This window comes from Anser brachyrhynchus (genome assembly GCF_964034855.1).
Source record: "Anser brachyrhynchus genome assembly, chromosome: 24".
NCBI lineage: Eukaryota > Metazoa > Chordata > Aves > Anseriformes > Anatidae > Anser > Anser brachyrhynchus.
The window spans coordinates 1,326,418-1,350,119 of record NC_137717.1 but is presented as its reverse complement, the minus strand read 5'-3'; the positions used below and the strand labels follow the sequence as shown (position 1 = coordinate 1,350,119).

The 23,702-nt window shown below is 64.9% G+C and overlaps 1 protein-coding gene and 1 long non-coding RNA gene across 3 annotated transcripts in view; one reads left to right on the top strand and one right to left on the bottom strand.

Moving 5' to 3' along the window:
* ADGRB2 (adhesion G protein-coupled receptor B2) overlaps positions 1-23,702 on the bottom strand; it is a 95,740-nt gene that overhangs the window by 37,404 nt on the left and 34,634 nt on the right. The window contains exon 3 of one of the 2 annotated variants that reach the window (XM_080567139.1): positions 9,135-9,249. The exons of the other annotated variant lie outside the window; for it this stretch is intronic. The gene's annotated coding sequence lies outside the window, so the exon portion shown is untranslated. The remainder of the gene's footprint in view (positions 1-9,134; positions 9,250-23,702) is intronic. 2 annotated transcript variants of the gene reach the window in all.
* The window catches only part of LOC308182465, a 41,970-nt gene continuing 19,905 nt past the window's right edge, over positions 1,638-23,702 (top strand). Inside the window, exons 1-2 of the long non-coding RNA XR_013941818.1 lie at positions 1,638-6,829; positions 7,985-23,702. The exon at positions 7,985-23,702 is cut by the window's right edge and continues 19,905 nt beyond it. This is a non-coding gene — a long non-coding RNA (uncharacterized lncRNA). The remainder of the gene's footprint in view (positions 6,830-7,984) is intronic.

Here is a 23,702-nt window from a genome sequence, read left to right as displayed (position 1 = left end):
AGGTGCCTTCATGCACTGCAGCACAGCCAGGGAGGAGGTCAGCTCGCTGGGCAGAAAGGCTTTTCCCTTTCCCTTCCCTTCCCCTTCCTCTTCCCTTCCCTGTCCCCATCTCCACACCCATCCACATCCCAAGCCCTGACCCTATCCCCTTTCCCATCCCAATCCCCATCCCCAACTCCATCCCCAAACCATCCCCATCCCCATCCTATCCCCACCCCCAACCCCAAACCATCCCCACCCCCCATCCCCATCCCATCCCCATCCCATCCTGTCCCCATCCCCGACCGCATCCCAACCCCATCCCCGTGTCTCTGCTCCTCAGGCCAGCCCCATCCCCGCGGCAGGGGCAGGAGCCCCCCGTGGCTCCCCCCGGGCCAGCGGGCACCGAGGTCAGCTGGGCTCCGCCAGCTGCGGGGCTGGCTCCAAGCCGCGTGGCGAGGCAGCGCACGCAATTAGTAAATTAATTATCGAGCGGTAACGGAGATTTCATAGCTCGGAGCTGTCACATCAACAGTGTTTTGTCAACCGAGATGACGACTGGTAGAATTATTACTGCAGTGCTGGGACTGAAAACAGGAGAGAGAGACTTGCAGGGAGAGGGAAGGATAAAAATATAAAGGGAAGAGATAGGAAGGAACAAGATAAGTGGGTTTTGTTGCTAATGGAAGCTGGCACAGGGACAGAATCTCACCCATTATAAGACAACATACTACATTACTAGTGGCTCTGAATGATCCACTTAATTAACAACCAGCGTGGAACGAGCCCCTGCTCTGAAACCCAGCACCGCCGTGAGCAGCACGCGCCGCTCCATGGGAAACCCCACGAGCACCGAGGCAGAGGCCACATCCCAAAACATGAGCCACGAGCCGGGGGCCATCTGGGAGCAGAGGGGATGCTCAGCGCCGAGGGCAGGGAGCCCGTCGTGACCGGCAGCACCAGGAGGCGAAGGCTGCCTGCCACGGCTGCAGAGAAGCAGCTAGGGGCCGGCTCCATGCCATCCCATGCCATCCATCTCATGCCATCCGTGCCATGCCATGCCATGCCACGCCACGCCATCCCATCCATCCCATCCCCATCCCATCCCATCCCATCCCATCCCATCCCATCCCATCCCATCCCATCCCATCCCATCCCATCCCATCCATCCCATCCCATCCCATCCCATCCCATCCCATCCACCCCATCCCATCCCATCCCATCCCATCCCATCCATCCCATCCCATCCCATCCCATCCCATCCATCCCATCCATCCCATCCATCCCATCCCATCCCATCCCATCCCATCCCATCCCATCCCATCCCATCCATCCCATCCCATCCCATCCCCATCCCATCCCATCCATCCCATCCCATCCCATCCCATCCCATCCCATCCCATCCCATCCCATCCCATCCCATCCCATCCCATCCCCATCCCCATCCCCATCCCATCCCATCCCATCCCATCCCATCCCATCCCATCCATCCCATCCCATCCCATCCCCATCCCATCCCATCCATCCCATCCCATCCCATCCCATCCCCATCCCATCCCATCCATCCCATCCCATCCCATCCCATCCCATCCCATCCCATCCCATCCCATCCCATCCCATCCCATCCCATCCCATCCCATCCCATCCCATCCCACTGGTGGAGCCCAGCCCGGCCGCAGCCGAGCTGTCGCGGTATCGGCATCACAGGCGTCGGCAGCCAAACAGAGGCAGCAGAACGGCTTATGTAAATTATTAATAACAACACTTTGCACTTCTAATAGCGCCTTTCAGCCAAGGATCCCGGAGCTTTACAAACACTAATTAATTAAGTACAGAAGACGGCTCGGCAGTGGGGAGATGGCACGTCCCCGGCTGTTTGCTCCCTTGGCAGGGGCAGGAGGGCCGGAGCCGGCACGGCGCAGGATCGGCCCCTGGCTGCCTGTGGTGCGGGCTGAGCACCACAGCACCTGCAGCACCCCCAGCATCCCGCAGCACCCGGGCAGCTCGACGACCTGCACGGACCCTCAGGGCCCCAGGGCACCGGGTGCCGAGGGGCTGGGGCCAAAATGCAGCCTGCGCCCCGCTGGGCAGAGCTGGGGGGGCAGCAGCCATGGGATAAGGTGGCCCCAGCCCCGGTTGGGAGCCCCGTGCTGAGCAGCTCCCAGCACCGTCACAGCCTCGATGGGTTTTTCTTCCCTTTCACCGTCTGCGTTTTGCACCCAGCGCTCGCTGCAGCTTCCTGGGCTGCAGGGACGGACCCGATGGCGACGCCGCAGGGGTCCCCGTCCCCTCCCGCCACCCCAGGCGTGATTCTGCCAGCTCGCCCGGAGCCTGCGACAGCGCCAGGACGTGATTTCCCTTCCCCACCCGTTTCCTCTCCACTTTCCAGGGCCAGATTTAAGCTGCGTATCCAATGATATATAAAAATAACACCCCGCCCTCCCACTTGGGAAATTGATTCCTTCGCTTCCCACCCGGTCGGGCTTTAAATATCGCCGTGTAAATGCGGCCTGCGCCGTCTGCCAGCCCCAGGCTGGTGTGGGAGCCGGGCAGGGCCGAGGGGGCACGGCCACGGCCGGGCTGAGCTCACCCTGATGCCCGTGGGATGGGGAGGGGGCCGCAGCTCTCGCAGCCCCCCAGGTCCCCACGATGCCCCCGCTGCTCCCCGCGGCCGGCACCGACTGGTGCTTGGTGCACGGGGTGCAGGCCAAGCACCGTGCCTGGCGGCTGCTCCCAAAAATCAAGCTGGGAGCTGCCCGGAGGGGGACGGGGAGACGAAGCTGCCAGTCCTTTATGTCACCTGCAGGTGGGCCAGCACCACTGCACCCACCAAATCCAGGCCGTTGGGTTTGCAAAGCCCCTCTCCAACGCACCAGCCCCGATGCCCAGAGCTGTGGCTCCCCCTGGGAAGCTGGGCAGAGACCTGACGGGGCAGTGGGCTCCATCCCTTATCCTGGGGGGGGGCTTCCCAGTCTGGGTTCGGCCCCCCCAGCCCATCCCTGGAGCCTCCAGCCCAGTGGGTGCAGCACCCAGCACGGGCACTGCTCACCGGGACGGGGGGCACGACTCAGGCATCGCGGCCCCGCAGCCGTGAGCCCCCATGGGGCACAGGCGCACGTCGGCACCGGCCAGGGAAGGGGTGCGGAGCAGCAGGGGCAGCAACCAGGCCCCCCCGGCCAGGAATCGGAGGTGCCAGCACCGCCAGCACACAGCAGCCACATTTTGTAATTTCTGATGGGAAGGAAAAAAACAAGGATGGATTCAAAGTCCCTGACAGGCCCCCCGAGGGAGCTCTGCCAGCTCCTCCAAGTGTGTAATTCCCTCCCCGTCTCGGCTGCCCGCGGAGCAGCCAGGGCCCGGTGACAGCGCTCCTGAGATATCCCTCGCCGACCGGAGGGATCGGAGCGGGGCCGGGAAGCTCTCCATCTGCGGGCAGAGCCGCGCTCCACGGCGCCGTGCCTGCTCCCAGCAAGGGGAAGGTGGCACCGGGACAGCTCCGTCGGTGGGACGGGGCGCAGCGGTGCCACGGCCAGGGCCATCCAGAGGGAGCCACACGCTGCTGCCGGTGCCAGCGGTGGCACTCGCCAGGTTTGGGCCAGAAACCAGGGTTTTTAGGAGCTGCCGGGGAGGTTCAGCAGCACTGCAGGGCACCCAGCCCCTCGCCCCCCGCCCGGCTCCGTGCCCCCCGAGCTCCCTGCTCTGAAGCAGCCTCCTGGGGCTGGGCTGGGCAGGAAAGCATCGGTCCTGCTGAAATGGAGGAGGCGACGGGGCAAGCACGGAGCATTTGCATATTCAAGCGCCTTAATGCTATTTTAGCACCTCCTCGGCTATTTTTATCGTGGCAGAAACACAACAGGAGGACAAGGCCAGAGAAAGGGCAAGGAACGAGCCTGAAATGTGGGGCAGAGGCAAAAATAAAACCCAGCCTGGGCACAGCATCCGCAGCAGCGGACGGGGCTGCGGATGGGCACGAGCTGGAGGTTCATGGAAAATCCCAGACCCTCCGGAGCCCCCTGGACAACCAGCACCCCTAAAATCCCTTGGGCTGCGGCTGGAGCTGACATCCAGCCCCATTCACCAGGGCCCCAAGGAGCAGAGGCACCGTCCCTGCCCTGAAAGCCCTCCGATGAAGGGAAGCTCCCCAAAAATGCCCTTTCCCCCTCGCCACTCACACGGCACCTCGGGGTGCACCTCGTGCAGGGCACAGCCAGCACCCCAAAGCCTCCGGCCGGGAGCTGCCGCGGCGCTAACGGGATTAAGCTGGGTGTGAAAGGCATTTCGGTTCCGTACACAAAGGATTGATCCAAGGGGCTTTTCAATGGGGGAAATTTGCCCAAATGAGTATAATTTGAACATCTGCTCATCCCCCGGTCTAAATTGGCTCTTTCAGCGCCATTGTCAAGTTTGTGCGAAATTCCTGCGTTTGCAGAGGGTGGCAGCAGGGGCAGACCGGCGGCGCCGTCCTGACCCCGCACGCAGACCTCAGCCCCTCTCCCTGCACCCACGGGCAGGACAAAACACCACCCGCCCCAACCGGGGCTGTACCTAGCCCCCAGCCCCAGCAGGAGCCCCGCAGCCCGTCTGCTCGTGTCCCAGAAGAGCCCCGCGGTGATGGCTTAACGGCCTGGTGGCCTGCTGGTAATTAACTAATTGGTGCTCCTGCGCGCCGCCACCTCCTCGCCTGGAAAACAGCCACAGCCCCCGGCGACCTGGGGGACAAGGGGACACAACCGCCACCAGGCACGGGGATCCCGCGGGCACTGGGGGAGCGCAGCGAGAGGGGACGGTCCCCGGGGCTGAGCACTCCCCCCTCCGCCTGGCTGGGGACCCCCGGGTCCCATTCCAGGGGCTGTTTTTTTTGGGGGGGGTGAGGGCGGTGAAGGGGGTGTCCCCCCCCCATAGCCGGAGGGGACAGCCCGGGGCTGGCTCTGCAGCATCCTCGCCCATTGCCAGGACGACGCGATGCGATGGAGCGGCTCCACCGGGTGCCTGCAGGTGCAGGGAGAAGTTGGGGTGGGGGGGATGCTGCCGTCCCCCCAGATTTTGGCAGCCCCCAGGCTGGGGTCCGCATCAGCCCCTCGGAGAGCCCCCGAGGGCCACCTGCACTGTGCCAAGCCTGGGGGGGCCCACAGAGATGGGGACGTGGCCCCACGGCACGGGGCGCTGCGTGGGCACGGGGAGAGCAGGATGGAGCGGGGAGCCCGCGGGGAACAGCCCCAGCTCCCCAGGGAAGAGGCACGGCACGGCCCCGGGGCCACAGCACCGCTGCCCCATCCCGACACCGCTGACCCCCCCCCCCCCCCCAGATACGGGGAGGGGACAGGGGCAAGCGGAGGGGGCTCGGGGTGCCCCGCAGCACCCCGCCACCCCAGGCGGAGCAGCTCGCCCCACCCGAGGCTCTGGAGCAGCAGTGAAGGTGCAGCTTCGTTTCTTCGCTTTTGGTGCCATGGCAACCTTTCCCACTTGGTTTAATTACGGGCGGTTGCTGCCTTTGCCGGGGGGGGGCTGCTCGTTCCTTGCTCCCCAGAGCCAGGACGGGAGCCGACGGGAACCCGCGGGCTGCCGGGGATGGTTCATCCTGGCAGAGCTGCCACCGAGCCAATATCCCACGGGTGTCCCACCTGCAACCACTCATCCCACACGTGGGGACGGCGTCCAGCTGGACTCAGGGCCAGCAGAGCCCCTGCCCGTACCCGGAAAGGCTTTTTCCTCCTCCTCCCCTCGGCACGAGCACCCGGCAGGGGTGTGCCCGGCAGCCCCCGCCCCGCTCACTTGTGCATCGCTGCTCCTCGACCCCAGCCACGTCCACCCAGAGCAGAACAACGCCGCCAGGCTTCCCGCGTCCTGCCGGGGCCATCACGTCGCTCCCGTGGGACGACATTTCGGGCTGGCTGCTCCACGGGTGGGTGCAGGAAGGGCCCACGGCACCGGGCACCCCCCGGAGGAGCAGCGACGCGGGGACAAAGCCCTGCAGGGCCCACAGCAGCCGCAGGCAGCGAGCACCGGGGCAGGAAAGCACGGAGCAAATGAGGGCTGGCTGGAAAGGAGCGGCGGGGACGCCTCCAGCCCTGCAGGGCGAGCAGCGAGGGCAGCCAGGGTGCTGCGCGAGGCTCCTCGTTAGTGATCACCAGCAATTATCCTCCCACGGCGCCCTACCTCAGCCCTGCATCGAGCTGCCAGACGGCCAGACCGAGCCCGGCTGTGCGACCTGACATCCGCACGGCCCCAGGGGACCCCCGGGACGAGGGGGGCACGGGGCTGAAAGGGGCTGGGGGCTTGGGAGCCCCTGGGGCGGCCGGGAGCGAGGAGCAGCTCTGGGGGGGATGCGGCTTGATGCAATTAGGGAGAGGAGGGAAGGGAGGTGTAAATGAGCCCTTCTGAAGCCGGGCAGCGAGTGGGAGAAAACACCTGAACCAAGCCGGCAGCAGCGAGCGCCGGGCTCCAGAGGTCACCTCTGGGCAGGATTTTTAATTTCACACAGGAGTTTTGTTCATTTGTTAATTATTTTCAGATGAAAAGGGAGATATTCCTGGAGCGGGTGAGGAAAGGGCTAAAGCGACATTTGAATTTCAAAGGCAAGCTGTTTGCAATGAAAACAGAGGAGGAGAGGGGAAAAATAACTCCAGGAGGAGAGAGGGGGGCTGTCGAGGGTCCCCGGCCTTCTGGGGGTGGCAGCGAGCGGCACGGGGCCAGCACCCAGCTCTGCGCCCACCCAGCCCCTCGCCGGCCCTGCCCGGGCCTTCCTGCACTGTTGGGACCCCATTAAAAACCCGAATTCGGGCGGCACGAAGCTTGTCACTGCACGAGAGGAGATTTCCATCGGAAAATCGATGGACCCTGCTGGGGAACGGTCAGTGCCTGGAGATTTATGGGGGAGCGCCGGGGAAGCGGCGGCACGCGGGGCAAGTGGGGACACCGGGGGACAAGGGCGGGAGGGAGGCGTCCCAGGGCTGGGGACACCCGAGCCCCACACCACCCCAGGGTCGCTGGTGCCCTGCCGCCCCGTGCCTCAGTTTCCCCTTGTACAGGCAGCCCGGCCCAGGGCACGAGGGGCTGGGAATGTTTGGCCCCGGGGACGAGCGAAATTGGAGCCAGGACCCGCCGTGGTGTCTCTGCTGCTCTTATCTCCCGCTGGAGCTACGAGGGGGATTTTGCTCTTAGCTCCTTCGCCACGGTTCTGCCCTGCCAAAGCCAGCGAAAGCCTGACTCCAACAGCCCTGAGCCCGTTCTCAGCTCCTAAAACCGAACGCGATTCTGCCTAATGCAGAACGAAACCGCGGCAGCACCGCCGCCGGCTGCAGTGGAGGGGAGAGCGGGTGTGTGGCAAGGGGCCTGGGGGCGAAATGGGGAAGCAGGGGCCATGCAGGGACGTGGCCGTGCCGGGATGTGCCCACAGAGCCCAGCACATCCCAGTCGCATCCCTCCCGGGGCCGGGGCCATGCCAGGAAGGCGTCGAGGCCGTGCGGTGCCCACGGGGCCGCGGTGGGAGCCGGGAGCGGTTCCTCCGAGCGTCCCCACCCAGCGCCATCACACCCCGGCACCTCCATCCCATGCTGAGTTATCAGTTCCCCTGGGCTCCCGCTAACGAGGCGGCGATAGCAATCAAGGGGCAGGTTATTAATAAAGCCAAGCCGCCCCAAGCCCAGCAGCTCGCAGAGCCACCCCTGGCCACCCCTTGCCACCACCCCGCCGGCGTCCCCGGCTGCACCTGCGCCCCTGCACCGCTGCTCAGCGTCCTCCAGCGCCGCAGCACCCGCGCCGTGCGCCGGAGCGCTCGGTATTTTATGTGTCTGCAAGAAAATACCAAGTGGAGTTTGCAAAGATTAGGCACATTTAAATGCAAATTATGTTATTTCTGTCTTGAAAAGTGTCATTAATACATTTTCTGCAATTTGGAGAAATCAGCGGCAATTATTTTTTTCGAAACGAACCATTAGCCAACTTTCATTTGAAGGGGGGGGAAATATCAAGAAAATCATTATATGACTGACACATTTCCTCCCAGGTCTTAGAGCTGCCGAGATGCTTTCTTGTACCGAGAATAATTACCGGGGAAAGGAACTACAAAGTGCTTCCAGGAGACGGATGCGCGCGAAGCAAAGCACCTTGCGCTCCGCCCGGTCCCCGCACTACCCTCGTTTCACGATACTTAAAGCCAAGCACGTGCTGGCTGCTGAAAAGGAGGAGAAACCACTGAGAAGGAGGAAAAGCCCCTGAAAAGGAGGAAAAAACCCTGAAAAGGAGGAAGAGGCTGGGCAGGGGCTGCAGGCACAGCTGCTCCCCGCAGCGCTGGCACCCGGCTGCCTGTGAACCTGCGCATCGCTTTGCAGCCGCTCAGCGCGATCCCTCTGCTGCTAAACGAAAGGGAAAGGGGGGAAAGAAAAGATGATCTGTGCCGAGATTGAAAGAGAAAGGGAAAAAAAAAAATAAAGGGCACCTCATCTTATTGGATTCATCGGAGTGAAAGTGAAGAGCAAATTTACATAACACTGCAAGTGCTCATTAAGTGCTGCTGAATGGCAGCCCGGCACCCATCGGTGCGCAGGCTCCCGGCGCTCCGCAGGGCCCGGCCACCGAGGCTCCGTCACAGCCGCCCCCGCTGCCTGGAGGGGCCCTGGGCAGCAGGAACCCCCCTCGGTCTGGGGCTGAGCCCCCCGGTGCTGTGCCTGCCTGCCCGGGGCCCCTGTGTGGGGAGGGATGTGGGTGCCACCTCCAGCGCCCCATCTGTGGGTGTGCTTGGGAGGGCAGGGGTGCCCAAACACGTCACCCCCACGTCTCATTTTCCCCCATCTCCTCTGCAAATCCCGTCCTGGGCAAGGCGGGTGCGTCAGGACTGGTAGGCCGATCGCTTTCTCCCCAAAAAGGAGAGACAAGGTTGGAGCCACCGAGCTCTTCCCAAAAGCCACAGTCCCCGGCGGCTGCACGGTTACAGCTCTTCCTCCGTGAGCACCACCAAGCTGCCTCCGTGTTCCCTCGGCCTCCCAGCATGGGAGGGCTTCCCCGGGGCCGGGCAGGGCTCCCACGAGAGCCCCGAGCCCCGAAGCCGTCCCCGCTCCCCGCGATGCCGCCCCGGTGCTCTGCGAGGGATGCGGCTCCCGGCGCGAGCGGAGCCCGGCGCGCGGCTGCTTAAGCGCCGTAAATTATGTTTGGGTTACCTGCTGAATGCTTAATCAAAATAGCGTATTTCACCCGACGGCTTGACAGATTTCCTCTCTGCTTTTAGTAGCTTTTTTCATGTCCTCTTTTGCTCTGATATGGATCCAATATCTCCTGCAGCGTCGAAGGCCATAAAGATAAAAAATGGGGTAATTGTGGCAGAAGTTTATTGGTGGGAAAATACACGCACACAAACCAGCCCTGACAACTATTTTTTGGGCAGATCTGCTGCACGGAGAGCCCCTCCGGCATGAATCACCTCATCCCCCGCCCGCAGCCGTGCGATCGGAACCGCTGCTGCTGGCACTCGCAGCCGCGCGAAGGCAGCTGCCACCTCCGAAGGCGGCTCCTCGGTTCGAATTTTACAAGAGCTCAGATGGAAAAACCACGCAGATGATGACGGGGATGGAGATGGCGGGGAAGAACCAGCGGCCGCGCTCGCCCCCCTGCTGCAGCGGGGCCGGCGGCTCCCGTGGGATGGTGGGGCTGGGACGGGGAATCACAGCCAGGGGGTGTCCGGGCGGCAGCACCCGCACCAAGGCGGCCCCTTGGCAGCAGCTGGCATGGCCCCCGGGCTGGAAAATGCTCAGACCAAGCCGACCGGCCTCTCGCTAACCAGGACATGACACCTGGAGGAGAAGGAGCAGACGAGCGCTTCGGGCTGCGCTCTTCAGCACCGAACGTCCCTGGTCCTGTAACGCAGGGGCGAGGTCGGGGTTGGCGCATCCCAGGGGAAAACGCGGTGATTGCAACAAGGCGCCGGCCGGGCTCGCTCCCACCGGCTTTGGAGGATTCACTCCCACCGGTTTCAGAGGATTTTGGCTTTCCCCAGGCACGCGGCCCCTCACCAGGATGGGCAGCAGGGCTGAGCCTTGGTGCCCCGCAGCGTGCCAGCACCACCGGCCCCTCGCACCGCCCCCGGCGTCCCCCTGCCCACGCCGCCGGTACGCAGGAGGCGTCCTCAGCGACCAGCAGCATCCCGGGCCGGGGCAGGCGCTGGCGAGCACGACGCGCTCGCTGCACTTCATGCATCACCGAGCGAGCTGCCAGCGAAGCCCCGGTGCCCGGCTCTTCATTGCCGCGATGATGCATGAGTCAGAAATAGCCCCGCGCGGCTCCGCAGGCAGCGGGAGGTAACCACAGAGCAGCAGGAGGAACTGGAGGCTGATTTATAAACAGCAGATTTGTTACGTCCGACTCATTGATGGGAAATGGAGAGAAAGCCCCGAGATGGGCTCTTCAGAGAGCCACTTCCTGGCTACGGCTCTGCTTTAAAGTACAGTTAAAATAACAGCCCAATAAATTAAGGGCCACGAGGAAGCCGCGGAGCCGATCAGCGCCGCAGACCGATCCTTCCCCATCATCATTTCAGGGAGGGCACGGACACAGCACAGCACTCTCGGGCACACTTGCAGGGACACAAGCGAGCGGCCCCGATCGCTGGGGGCAGCACCGGCTCTCCCCAGCCATGGTTCACCCAGGGCTGAGCCCCGACAGCCAAGCCGGGGTCTCTCTGGGCACCCAGCGGGGCCCCTCTGCTGCTCCCCAAGCGCCTCCCGTATCTCGTATCAGCTTCGTGCCCATCCCAGGCCCCAATTCCCTCGCCTGTATTCAGACGTGGTGCCCTCCGTTCCTCCGATCGATGCCCCAGGAGCCGCCCACACCCGGCACCGAGCCCTGGGCTCCGCGAGCGGCGCCACCGATAAGGTATGCTGCTAATTAAGCCACAATGGGATACAGCTACATCGCAATTAAAAGACAATTAGGTGCGCAAGCTAGCATGCAGGAGCAATAAATACATTTGGCAGAGAAACAAATGCCCCTTCCCTCCTGTCCTGGCCGGGGGCCGCAGGGAGGCTGCAGCTTTTCCTGCCACTGACCCCACGTCTCAATAAAAGCCTCTCGTGATGGGGAGGCCGACGGCAGCCCCGCAGGGCCCAGGCTCATCCTGGGCACCCCAACCCCAAAATGGCCCTGGCACCACCTCCCCTCCCCTCCCCTCCCCGGGGATGAGCTTCATTAAACTTTAACTAAAGCTCCTCGGCACGTCCCCGTCCCTCCCTTTGCGCCCACCGCTGGCGTTAAAGCACAGCACCCGCTTATTTCCCCCTTTTAATTTCTAACCAGGGTGGTATTAAGGCTGTTACAGCCTGCGATAGATGGGTGAATTGCACAAAGCCTGCTGTCCAATCCTGTCCCCATGGAGGCAAAGCTGCAGGTGGTAGAGCAGGGCCAGGCAGGGGCAGCCCCAGCAGGACGAGGAGCAGCAGCAGCAGCAGCAGCAGCAGCAGCAGCAGCAGCAGCAGCAGCAGCAGCAGCAGCAGCAGTGGCAGCAGCGGCAGCAGCAGCAGCAGTGGCAGCAGCAGCGCCAGCAGCATCAGCAGCCGCAGCCCTGCACGAAGGCTTTTGGAGCACGTGGGCGAAGGGAGCCCGGGGAGAGGCGCTGGGTCAGACCGTGCCTGGAACACCCCCCCCCCTCCAGCACCCGCCTCCAGCACCCTCTCGCCCAGTGCAGCCTCCAAAAAGCCCCCTGGGTGCCGGCACAGCCCCAGCTGCCCCCACCTCCCCCAAGCCATGGAGCGTGCCGCAGCTTTAGGAGCCTGGCAGAAAGCGCCACGCTTGTGCGCCGAGATAACTGGGGCTTCCTAAGTTCACACATTTGCATTTCCTTCTTTTTCTGAATAAGGAAGAAATCCCACGAGCTCCTCCAGGATCCGAGATTATCAACAATTTATCAAAACCCACAATGCGCCGGCCTCTTTCCCCGCGCCGCGCTCTGCCCCCGCCGCCCCCGGCTCTCGGCGGGTTACGGCAGCGCAGGGGGGTGCGGGGGGGCTCACCTCCCTGTGCCGGCTTCGTGCTAACACAGAGATGCTCACGGTGGGCCCCGGCGAGGCATCGGGAGGGTGGCTGGGACAGGGACACAGTGTCGGACACGGGGACATAGTGGCAGGGCCCCGGTGCCATCGCGAGGACATTGGGTGGCTTCGCCGGGGATGCTCAGGCAGGGGGGAGGAAGCCGGGCTTAAAGGCTCGTAATTAAAGCCCTCCCGTCAGGGCATTAATACCTAAATGCAACCAGTGAATGCATTAGCGAGGATCCCACTGGGGCTGTTGTGCTGTTTTATTTGATGGCTTTAATTAATTTATTTCTCTGCGCACAACCGCTTCCCCACCGGTGGGAGGCACACGCTCGGCCACGGCCTTCACTGCGGGGGCTCCGCAGACACAGGGCAGCCTGGGGGGCTTGGTGACCTCCACGGGGCTGGGGACAACCCCAAGCTGTCCCCAGCTGCACCCAGCTCCCTGCACATGATGCACCAGCCTCGCTCCATGCCCTGGAGCTCGGTGTCCCAGGGTCCCAGAGGGGTCGCACCCAGCCCCACGGGGTCCCAGCGCAGGCAGCATGCTGGGGGCGCAGCTCTGACCTCCCCTCCGCATGTCCCCCCATGCAGGGGCAGGAATCACCCCGAGCCAATCGCTGCCCTCATTAGGGACCCACGAGCCCCACGGTGTCCCCATCAGGGTGGCCCTGTCCTTGTCCCACACCCGGCTCACCCACCTCGGGCTCAACCCCAACACCCTGCGGGGACAGGGACCCCAAAGGGCCCTTCCAGCCCCTCGGAACTCCCTGCACCCCGCACACATCCTGCCCTATGCATCAAGCTTGGCCCCGCGGACCAAGGAGGAGTGCGGCTGAGCTCCCTGCTGTCCCTGCTGTCCCCTCTGTCCCCACAGTCCCCGCCACCACAGCCCGGGGACGCCGGGAGACGGCTGCGGCGCGGGGTCAAGTGATGGATGCGCTGAGCCAAGACGAAGGTCCCCGCCTGGCTGCTTTGCCACGGAGAGGAGCATCACGGCGCATATTTATGGCCGCCATCCCTTACCCACCAGAAGCCATCACCTCCAGGCACACGCAGTCCCGGCAGCCTTTAGAGGCTGACAAATCGCCGCTTCCAACGTGACGGCTTGGAGAGAGCGCGCGGAGACGGGGAGCGTGGTGGGAGCTGCGTCCAGCCAGCCCCGGTCCCACGCCCCCAGCACCACGAGCACCCACCCTGCCCGCGAGCACCCAGCCTGCAGCCCCCGTCCCAGCCCTCAGCTGCATCCCCAGCCCCTGTGCACCTCGCCCTGCCACGCCAGAGCCCCCCTTCCCTCTAGAAACCCTGAGCCCCCTTGTCCCATCACAGAACCCACACGCCACAGAGGTGCAGGCATTCCCCTGGCTGCGTGCACGCCACACACGGGTGGGCACAAACACACCCCTGTGCCCCCCCAGCACACCCACCCGGGTCACCCCTGCTTCCCTCCTGCCACTTCATCGCTCCTCCGTCTCCTCCATCTCCTCCGTCTCCTCCATCTCCTCCATCGTCCCCGGCCCCGCTGCAGGGACAGACACGAGCAGCCCCGCAGCCTCCTCTCCCCTTCCCGGGGCTCCCCGAAGAGGAGCGGGCAGATGTTTGCTCTGCCACAATCTGCATCCTGCTGGATCCCGTCGTAACATCAATTACCCCGCGCTCTCATCCGCGGAGCTCCTCGTTCTCAGAAATCGGGATGGATGGAGCCTCCCCCCCCGCCAGCGGAGGGGCCGGGGACACCGAGGCCTGGCAGCAGATGGGGAGGTCACAGGAAATCGGTGGCGGAGGGGACACGCAGAGCCCAGGGCTGGGAGCAGGGAAATGCTGCAAATATCCACGTTCCCAGCCCGGGCTGGGGGTGGAACCCCCCGCTCCGCACGCACCAGGGTGTGCTGCTCCCACGGGGCTCCTCGGTCCCGGCTGGGTCCCGCAGCAGCCGGCGGAGCCATGCCCATGGGATCGGGGCCGAGGTGGGCATCGTGCACGGGGAGAGGCGGTGGGCGATGCCCCCAGCACCCCGGGGACAGGGCTGTCCCCCCAGGGCCGCGCGGCCGGGGCCCATATTTTGTGTGCGTGTTATTATTTTGGCAGCGCCGGAGTCAAGTAGCTCAATTAAGCAATAACTGCCTCTGTACAGCCGCCCACACAGCCCGCGGTAAATAATTAAATGCTGAAATAATACAGCAGATGGGAAGCAGCAAGGAGAGGGACCGCGGGGCCGGGAGGAACCCGAGCGGCTCCTGCCACGGCGGCAGCTGCACCGGGCCCGGGATGCCGGCGCGGAGCCGTGCGCTGCCCGAGAGGCGGCCGCACCGAGCCGCTGCAGGAGGCAGGATGGTGCCCGCGGTGCCACGCACGGGCACGGACGCGGTGCTGTGCGACCTGCCTCGGGAGCCCCTGTTAGGGCACGGTGCGACCCGGCCTGCAGTGCCCCAGGGATGGGGAGACGGAGACGTCCCTGTGCAGGCGGCATCACCACCGGGCTGGTGGGGACAGGGCTGGACTCGCTGGGGACCGTGGTGGCTGTCCTGGGGGACCCTGCTCCAGCAGCCCTCTGCCCCCTGCACCGCCTGGCCCTGGCTCTGGCTCTCTCCTGCCCGGCTCATCCCCGCCACAGAAAGTCGCCAAGCCCCCCAAAATGTTGGGAAAACACAGAGTTAAAAGCCTGGAGGGGGAATTCGTGCCGCTGCGTCCCCCCGCGCCCTGGCACGGCGGTCACCACGGCCCAGCCAGCTGGGCAGGAGCGGTGGCACGGGGAAAAGCATCATGGAAAATTTTAACGGAGCCCCGCTATCAATCTAGACGCGAAGCACATACCCAAGCAAGCCTGCCGCTCCACTCGCAGATCATCTGCATTTATCTACTTCAACCAACTACAGGAGCGTCATTGAAAGGCCTAATTACAAGCTGCTGATAGATAAATATTAATGCCAAAACCCTCGGAATAAAAATATGGCTCGGTGTTTGGAGGACTCAGCGGGAGAGCCCGGTGCAGGCACGTTCCTGCCAGAGCTCAGGGGGCCGCGTCGCCGTCCCGACAGGAGGCGGCGGTGACGGCGCGGGGCTGGTGGCACCCTGAAACGATCCCGGAGCCCTGAAAGCGGCACCTGCCACCTCCGAGGGCTGGTGGCGTTGGTACAAGGAGCCAGCTCCGGGTCACCGGCCCCAGACTGGTGTTTGGTTAAGATCTCGGGGGGCACCAGAGGCAGCCGCAGCAGCCTCTCCATATTCGCATTTCTCTCACATCCTCCTCAGACAGCAGCGGCTGCAGTGCTGGCTCCGCTCCTCCATCTGCTGAAACGCCACCTCCGGAAGCGATGGCTCCAAGCGACTTCTCCCCTCGCCTCCTGGTCCCCTTCTCCCCTCAAGGATTCTCCCACTCAGCCCTCGGAGGGCTTTGGGCTTTGCGAAGCCAAGGCAGAGCTCACCTACAGGGTCAGGAGCACAGCGGGCAGGGGGTGGGCCCCAAACCTCCATCGCTGCCATCAGGATGGGTCCCCAGGCCACGCCAGCGCCTCTCCATCGGGCACACGCAGCCAGGCGGCTGCAGGCGTTTTGGCAGTGAGGAGAGAGGTGCTGAGCCCCAGTTCTCCCCCCAAATGCCTCCCACCTGGGTCAGCACCAGCTCGTCCTGCACCAGGCTGGGCCGTCCGACCCACGGGCACCCACGGGCTCCTCGCCCTGGCTCCGTGCCGCCCCGGCACCGCGCAGAGCACGGCCCTGCCCGCGGCTCGCTGCCAAGAACGGCTTCGCTGCTTCTTTTTTTCTGAGCATGAATTGAATCTCAGCTGACAACAGGCTTTTCTGCAAGCTCTACCTGCCCGGAGTCTGGCAAATCAGATCTGCAAAACAACCCCTGGAGACATTTCCAGATCTTCATCTCCTTTATTATCAGCTCTCGGCCAATTTTGGAATAGCCCCAGCACACGGCTCGGAGTCGTGCTTATAGCTTAATCTCCTGCCCAGACCGGCCCTGAGGAGCGAGCTGCAATCCTGCAACAAGCTGGGGCTGAGCACATCTCCCTGCATGGCGGGGACGCGCACACAGCCCGTGGCTCAGCCGCGTGCCCGCTGCCCTCTCCAGCACCCGGTGCGGGGCCGCACGGATGCGCGCCCTGCGCCCTGCTGCGCCCCGGGGGGGTACTGGTGGCAGCAGGGACCCGGGAGGGGGGATGTGACAGGGTGCTGCAGCCCACACCCCCCCGGTGTGGTGTTGGGAGCGTTTTTCCCCAGAGCTGCTGAATAATTTGCATCCGCCAAGACGCAGCTCCTGGGCTGTGTTTGTCAAAGTCAATCCGCAGCTCGCTGCCTCTGGAGAGCCGAAGGCGACCGCGGCACAAAGGCCGAGCGGCGCGGGGGCGGCGGCGCGGCTCCCGACGGCCCCCCCGTGCTGGCAATGACACCCCCATGGGCACCCGAGAGCACCCAGCCCTTGCTCGCCCCCAGCCCCCCTCAAGCTGGGGGCACCCCTCGTGGCCTGCGGTGGGTCCGGACCCCGGCTCCGTACCCGAGGCCTCGCCTGCGCTGCCAGCTGCGGGGGCGCGGGGGCCGCTCTCCCTTTGACGTGCTATCTATAGCCCCCTCCGTACCTCTATATATAGATTATATAGCTCCTAACTAATCTCTTTGCAATCATAAAGCCATTAAATTAATTAGCCAAGGGAAAGGGAGGAAAGGCTGGATGCTCCCCGATGAACAGACGATCATTTCACGTTTATTTATACCGGCGGAGAGGCACGCTCGCCCCGGTGCTTCCCCGCTGCGGGTCCCCGCGCTGCTCCGGCCGGGCAGAGCGGAGCCCCGAGGCCACGGCGATGGGCACTGGGGGCTGAGCTGGCGCAGCCAGCACCACAGCCTCCGGCCGGCCTTCATGCTCTGCGGGTGGGGAGATGAAGCACGAAAAGAGACGGAGGAGGCTGAAGCCGTGCAGGACCTGCAGCTCCCGCAGCTCGGCCCGATCCCGGAGCGTGCCGTGGTCCCCGGCTCGCAGGCAGGGACCCGCCCCACAAAACCCCCCAGCCTCTGGCAGCGTGGGGGTGCTGAGCCCGGCACCGTCCCCGCTCCCCCCACGCAGCCCCGCAGCCGTGCGAGAAATTCCCGATTCAGCGTGGAGCGGGGAGGGAGGGTGCCAAGAGGCGATAAATGCGTTGAAGCAGCAGGCAGCCGCGGAGCCGCCGGCGCTGGGGGCTGAAGCGAGTCCTCGGCTTTGAAGAGCAAAGCTCGGAGCCGCTCTGCCTGCCGGGAGGCTCAGCCTGGGCTGAAATCTCCAAATCTGCCCCCGAAGGCAGGCAGCAGCTCCTGCGCTTGGGGCTGAGACACGTCACTGCCTGGAGCTGGGCACCTCTGGAGGCTTCGCGGTGCCTCGGCTCGAAACGCACCCCGGGGAGCAGAGGCGATGGGAGAAGGGTGAGACCGAGCCCAGCACCCAGGGAGCGAGCAAGGAGCACCCAGACCCCCCCCCCCCCCGAAGGCTCTGCGGTTTCTGGCTGTGCCATGACACCCCCTGGCCCCTGCCTCCCCCCACGGAGGCTCGCTGTGACCTCCCCGCAAGTCGCCGCCGTCCCCCTCGTGCCCGCAGCGCCCGGGTGGGTGCCCGGCGGCCGCCCCCGGTGCTCCCGCTGTGACTGATGGGCTGTCTGCAGGCGGTCCCCGGCCGTCACTCAGCCCCTCGCCCCCAGCCCCGGTGCGTTCCCCTCCCTGACAGGGAGCTGACACGGCTTTCATGGCACTTCATCAGCTCTTCAAACGTAACGCCCCCGTCAGCAGCACCTGCGTCGGGTGGGACGGGGACACTCCACGGAGCTGCCCCCGCTGAGGGGGAAACCAGGATGGAACCCCCCCCCCGGGATTGTACAGAGGGGGCCAGCAGCGGGGAGCCCCTTTTGGCACCCACCCAAGGCTTTGTGGCAGCCGGCGAAGGGACGCGTTGCAGAGCAGGCAGGAGCCATCCCAGCAGGGTGGCGGACACCCAGCGCACACCCGCGCCCGCTCCCCGCCGTGGGGCTTCCTCCCTCCCCAGCACCCCTGGGGGCTGCGGAGCACCCAGGGCACGGGGCTCCTGCCAGCACCGAATCCCTCCTGGTGCCAGGTCCCCGGCTGGCAGCGCTCGCCGCGCTGCCGAGAGCCGGGGAGAATGAGGACGGGAGCGATTTTTCTCCCTTCACCTTTCTTTGTGCTCTTATGCTAACGGCGATAAGAAGAATTAAACATCTCCTGCCCAGCGGAACAAAGGCTTCTGCTGAGAGGAGATCGCCGTGACCGCGGTGCCAGCGTGCTGCCAGGAGCACGGCGCAGACGAGGAGCTCCCCACCTCCACCTCCACCTCCCCACCGCTGGGGCAGGCGAGGGGCACCCCGGGGTGGGCAGCACCCTGAGCCCACCGGCACGGCCACGGCATCGCCGGGTCTCATCGGCTGCAGGTGTGACGTGTGTCCCACCTTCAGGAGCCCCCTGCAGTGAAAAAGCCTTTGCAGGAAATCTTCTGAGCGCTTTGCCAGCCGGAGCTGGAGCGCGCACAGGCTGCCCCCGTTGGACCCCCCCCGCCAGGCAGAGCCCGAGGGCAGAGGCTGCTGCAGCCCTCACACGCCGTGCTCCGTGCAGGACGAGAGCAGCTGCGGGAAGGCGATCGCCTTGGATGCCCCAGCCTGCCCTACATTCCTCCTAAATATAGCCTCCAAGGTGCTGCCGTTTCACCCAACAGAGAGAGATCGGGAGAGGCTGGGTCCGGCTCGCCTCCCCCCGATGCTCAGCCATTCCCTGACCCCCGCCCCACGGCCCCAGCACATCCCCACGTCTCTGTGTCCCCACGTCCCCGTGTCTCCACGTCCCCACGTCTCCCGGCCCCAGCAGCAGGGAGGGTTTGGGGCCCGCAGCACCGGGGAGGCGTCGGGACGGACCCGCTGTCTGCAGCCACACCTGCAGAAGCCAACCCAAAACCAGCTGGGCTCTCACAGCCACCCCGTCCCCCTGACCTGTTGCAGAAAGCTGCTGCGAACGGCTCTGGGCCAGCACAGAGCTGGAGGTGGCTGGGGGGACCCACGCTGCCCGGTCCCGGCCCCCCAGGGGTCCCCGAGCCCCCCTCCAGGCAGCCCTGTGCCCAGGCTCCCGTTCACGGGCTCGGCTCCCTCGCCCAGGGTTTTCCACCGACCGGAGCAGCTCTTTCATCTGCAGAAAGCCCAGAATCCCACTCAGCTGCAGCTCTTTAATGACCCCCTTTTTAAGCACTGCCAGGGGCTACCTTTCGCACTTGCCAGATCCGCAGAACAGGCGGCGCGGCCTGGGACGCGCTGCGGCAGCAGCTCCTCTAATTAAGCTCGGGCAGCAGCTGGGGGGGCAGCCCCAGCCTCCGTCCCGGCCTCCCCCTGCCTTTGCCCCTGCCCACGCTCCCGTGGGCACTGCTGGGGGCTCCGGGGGGGCTGCCCGGGCTCCCATGCACGAGGCAATCGGGCGGTCATGCACGCGCTCCTCGGGTGCCCATGCAGAAACTCATTGGGCGCTCGTGCGTGGGGTAAACAGTGCTCATGCATAAATCATTGGGGTGCTCAGAGCGAGCCCCCCGCGCTCCTGCACAGCCCTCCTGGTGCCCATGTGCGAGGGGAGCACGGCATGGCACAGCACGGTACGGCACGGTACGGCACGGTATGGCACGGTACGGCACGGTGCGGCATGGTGTGGCACAGTACAACATGGTAAGGTACAGCACGGTACGGCACGGTATGGCACGGTACGGCACGGTGCGGCATGGTGTGGCACAGTACAACATGGTAAGGTACAGCACGGTATGGCACGGTATGGCACGGTGCGGCACGGTATGGTATGGTACAGGATGGCACGGTGCGGCACGGTACGGCACGGTGCAGCACGGTACGGCACAGCACAGGTTGTTCAGGTACAGCACGTGCTGCATTTGCACCCGCTGCAGGTGGGCACCGGGACGACCCCAGCACCTGCAGGGCCCCGGGGCTCACCCCTCACCCCCGGGACAGCTCCCGGGCATCACCGGGGTCAGGATTTCCCCCTCTCCGCCCCCGCTGCCCGCTCGCTCTCCTCCTCCTCGCCTCGCCACCGCCCCTCGTGCTGGCAGTCCGTGGGCTTTGAGCACGGGCACCACCCGCAGCCAGGCTCCCGCTGTCCCTGCCGGCCGTGCCCACCCACCCAGGCCACCCTCCAGACCCCAGCCCCGCTCCTCTCCCCGGCTCTGCAGCCATGCAGAGCCCCCCAGCTGGCGGTGCAGCCCCGAGCCCCCCGCCCCTGCCTCTCCTTTTCCTCCCCGTGCTCCTTTCCCCCGGCTCCTTGCCCAGGTGCTGCTGCGGGTGGGAGCCGGGGGGGGGGTCACAGCGCGGAGCCCCGATCCCACTTAGGGGACTCCAGCTGCCGCCGCCGAATAAAGGATGCTCTTTTAAAAGCTCCCAAATGCTTCGGCTCTGGCAGAAAGCTGACGTTCACCTTGAAAAAACCATTTGCTGAAGGCCAGAGACACGATCTCTGCCGAAGTCAAAAGCTGCTCCGGTAATGGATGTGCAGACAAAAGCGCCGACTTGGCAGCTGACAGCGCGGGGGGCCGCGTTCCCCCCCCCCAAACACAGCTCAGGGCGCCCGGCCCCGCACCCTGCCCAGCTCCCTGCAGTCCTCAGGGAGCCCCGCACCCGCAGGGGGCTGCTCTCCAGGCCGGTTTTTAACCAGCAGCCCCCACAAAATGGGCGCAGGAGAGGGGCTGCGCGCCGCTGCTTGCCAAAAAGCTCCCTCTCTCCTGCTCCTCCTCGCTGCTCAGCACCCGCCTCTGCTGCCAGGGAGGGCTCCAAACGCCCCCCCCGCTACCGCAGCCCCTTCGCAGCCTCCCAAATTGCAGCCCCGGCCTCGCCGCACCTGCGCGGGGCACCCTGCCCGGCAGTGCCAGCGCACAGAGCTCGTGCAACCGCTAATTAACTGCCATCGTTAGGGCTGCCTGACAGCGCCGCGGCACCGCCACGGGAAGCCTAATTACAGCAGCGTTCCACCATGACAGGGTTAAATTAACCTCTGGGGGGGGCTCCCCGCTCCCCTCCCCGCTCCCGGAGCGGCCGCACGCCCCGGCTCACCCCGTGGTTATTCCCTGAGCCCCCTGCGCCCTGCCCCGCACCGGGCATTTGCCACCCCCTGCTCCACGCCGGCCGTGCCCCTCCACACAGCCCGGGGGCTTTCGGTGACCCCCAGACCCCCACCAGCACCCGGCACAGCCAGGAGGGATGGGGACAGCCAGAGGGGCGCAGGGACAGCCCCAGCCCTGGGCACCCAAGGGCGCATGGCATCGCCCGACGCAGGAGCTGCAGCGAGCGCTCCGGCACCGTCCGCCCCTCCTCGTCGGTGCCGAGCGCGAGGAGACCCGAAGAAGGCCTTTTGCAACAGGAAGTAAGCCATAAATCCCAATATTTCAGATAACAATTGCCTTTTTTCCCCCAACTGCCCAACCTCATAAATATGCATTTCCCTCTTTTCGCCTTCTACAAATCTATTATTGTTTTTAACAACAACGGGAGGCTGCAGTTTGCGTTACGAGCGCGTAATTTATCATTAAAATGTAATTTATAACATATAGAGTAGGGCGTAATAAAGTCTGGATGCCGTGATGGATGGCCAGGAAGCGCGCGTTTAAAGGGTATCTTGTTTGCATTCCTGTAGGTCTGCACGGCGAGGGAGAGGGGGTCGGTTTAACACCGCCGCCTCTGCGCCCCCGGCCTCCCCTCCGCAGCCCCCCTGGAAAACCCCCCAGGACGGCCGGACTTCCCACTGCAGCCCCTCTCCCTCTCCTCGTTAGGCCTGACGAGCAGCAGCTAATTAGGCAGGGCCAGGAGGGAGGCCTGGGTGCCCGCAGGGGCCGTGTCCCCCCCCCAGGACTCCGCCGCCTGCGCCCCCCCGGCTGGGTTTGGGGCGCGCAGGGCGGGCTCTGCCCCGCTGTGATTTATCGCGGCGCGAGGCAGAACGATTCCGTCCCCAGGAGCGGAGCCGAGCACGCGCCTGGTTATCGGCAGAGGGGAGCGCTGCCAGCGCCCAGCCCCGACACGCTGCCAGCGCCAGGCACGGGGGGGGCTCACCTTGCGCCCGGGCTCCCCGCAGCACCTGACGTAAAGCAGAGCTGCACCGCGTGGGGGGCACCCCTGCGAGCCCCCCCCCCCCCCCCCCCGGCCGGCATTTCCCTCTGCCAAGCACCAGGATGAGGGCAGGGGGCACGCCACGCCGGGCAGGATGCGGCCCCAGGGGAGGGGAGGGGGTCAGGGGCGTCCTGCGCGCCCCGCGGCTGGCGGCACTGCGCGGATCCGTCCCGGCGGTGTAAATCCCCCGGCCCTGCTGATCCAGCAGCGATGCTCTGGGCTCATTCAGGAGCAGCTGAAAGCTGAATCCGGCCCATTGTTTTCAATTCGTCTGCTTTCAAATTGCTCCTAAATAACACAGTTTATCTTTGGCTGATTGAGTCTAAGAATTTTGCAATTACAGACAAACAAGGACATTCAGCATCACATGTTATTTGCATTTTTAAGGACCAAGATTTTTTCCGCGCCTTTTTGTCTAACGATGTTTTGGTCTGGGGCTGACAACAGGCTCCGAGCCGCGGCCGTGCGGCGCGCTCAGCCCAGCTGGCTCAGCCCCGTCCCCTGCACGGCTCCCGGGTGCACGCAGAGCCCCTCGAGCTCCTCCGCAAGCCCAGCCCAGGACTCGGTGCACGGCTGGGGAAGCAAATTAAATCCCAGATGGCGCTGGCTTCTCTTCCTTTCTCTTCTTGTTGTCGGGTTTTGCTGCCTCTCAAGCTGAGGATGCTGCACCCAGAGCGCCCCCGGCACATCCCCGGCCCCGGCCCACCTGGGGCACCTGCGGGGCCGGTGCCGACGCGGTGCTCAGCGGTGCTCAGCGGGGCCACGCTCTGGCTTTTAGCCCCCTTCTCCCGGCAGCAGCGCGGCACAACCCGCGCCCGGCCGCTGCATTAGGAAGGGCTGCCTCCTCCGGGCCCCTTTTTCTGCTCTAATTACCTCTCCCCCCGAGCGGCCCCCGCCCTGCCGGCGCTGCTGCCCTCATTGATCAACTTGTCAAAACTTTGCTTTTTGCCGGGCTGGGGCTGCGGCACTGCGGCGAGGAAGAGGAGCGCGAGGAGCACGAGAGGTGTAATTACTCCCTGCCAGCGGGGCCGGGGTCCCAGAGCTGTATGAATGATTAATTACCGGCAGGCTTCGTGCGCGGAGAAGCCGCCGCTAATGCACTAAGTGCTCTCCCCTGCAAAATACCCGCTCGCCGGCCCCGCAGGGAGCGAGGCAACCGCGGAGCATCACGGGCGGGCAGCGCGGGGCCGGTGCTCGGCTCCTCTCCCCCAGCTCACTGCACCCACCCCAGCCCAATCCCGTGGGTGCTCAGCTCTGGCCAGGGCAGGGTGCTCGGTGTCCTGCGCCGGGCACCCCCGCGGTGCCCGCTCGGTGCCGTGACTCCCCGAAGCGCCGTGTCCCCTTTGTCCCCTGTCCCCGATGTGGTGCAGCTGCCGCCTCCTGCCCTTTCAGCCCGACCTCGAAGTGGTGAGCTGGGGAAATCAGGAGAATTGGGAGGAAATCGGGAGAAATCAGGAGAAAATCAGGAGAATCGGGAGACAATCAGGAGAAATCAGGTTTGCGCAGCGGGGAGGAGACGGGGCTCAAGCTGTCCACACCCCTCCCCGCTATCACTGCTCACGGGGTGGCTCCCAGCCAGCTG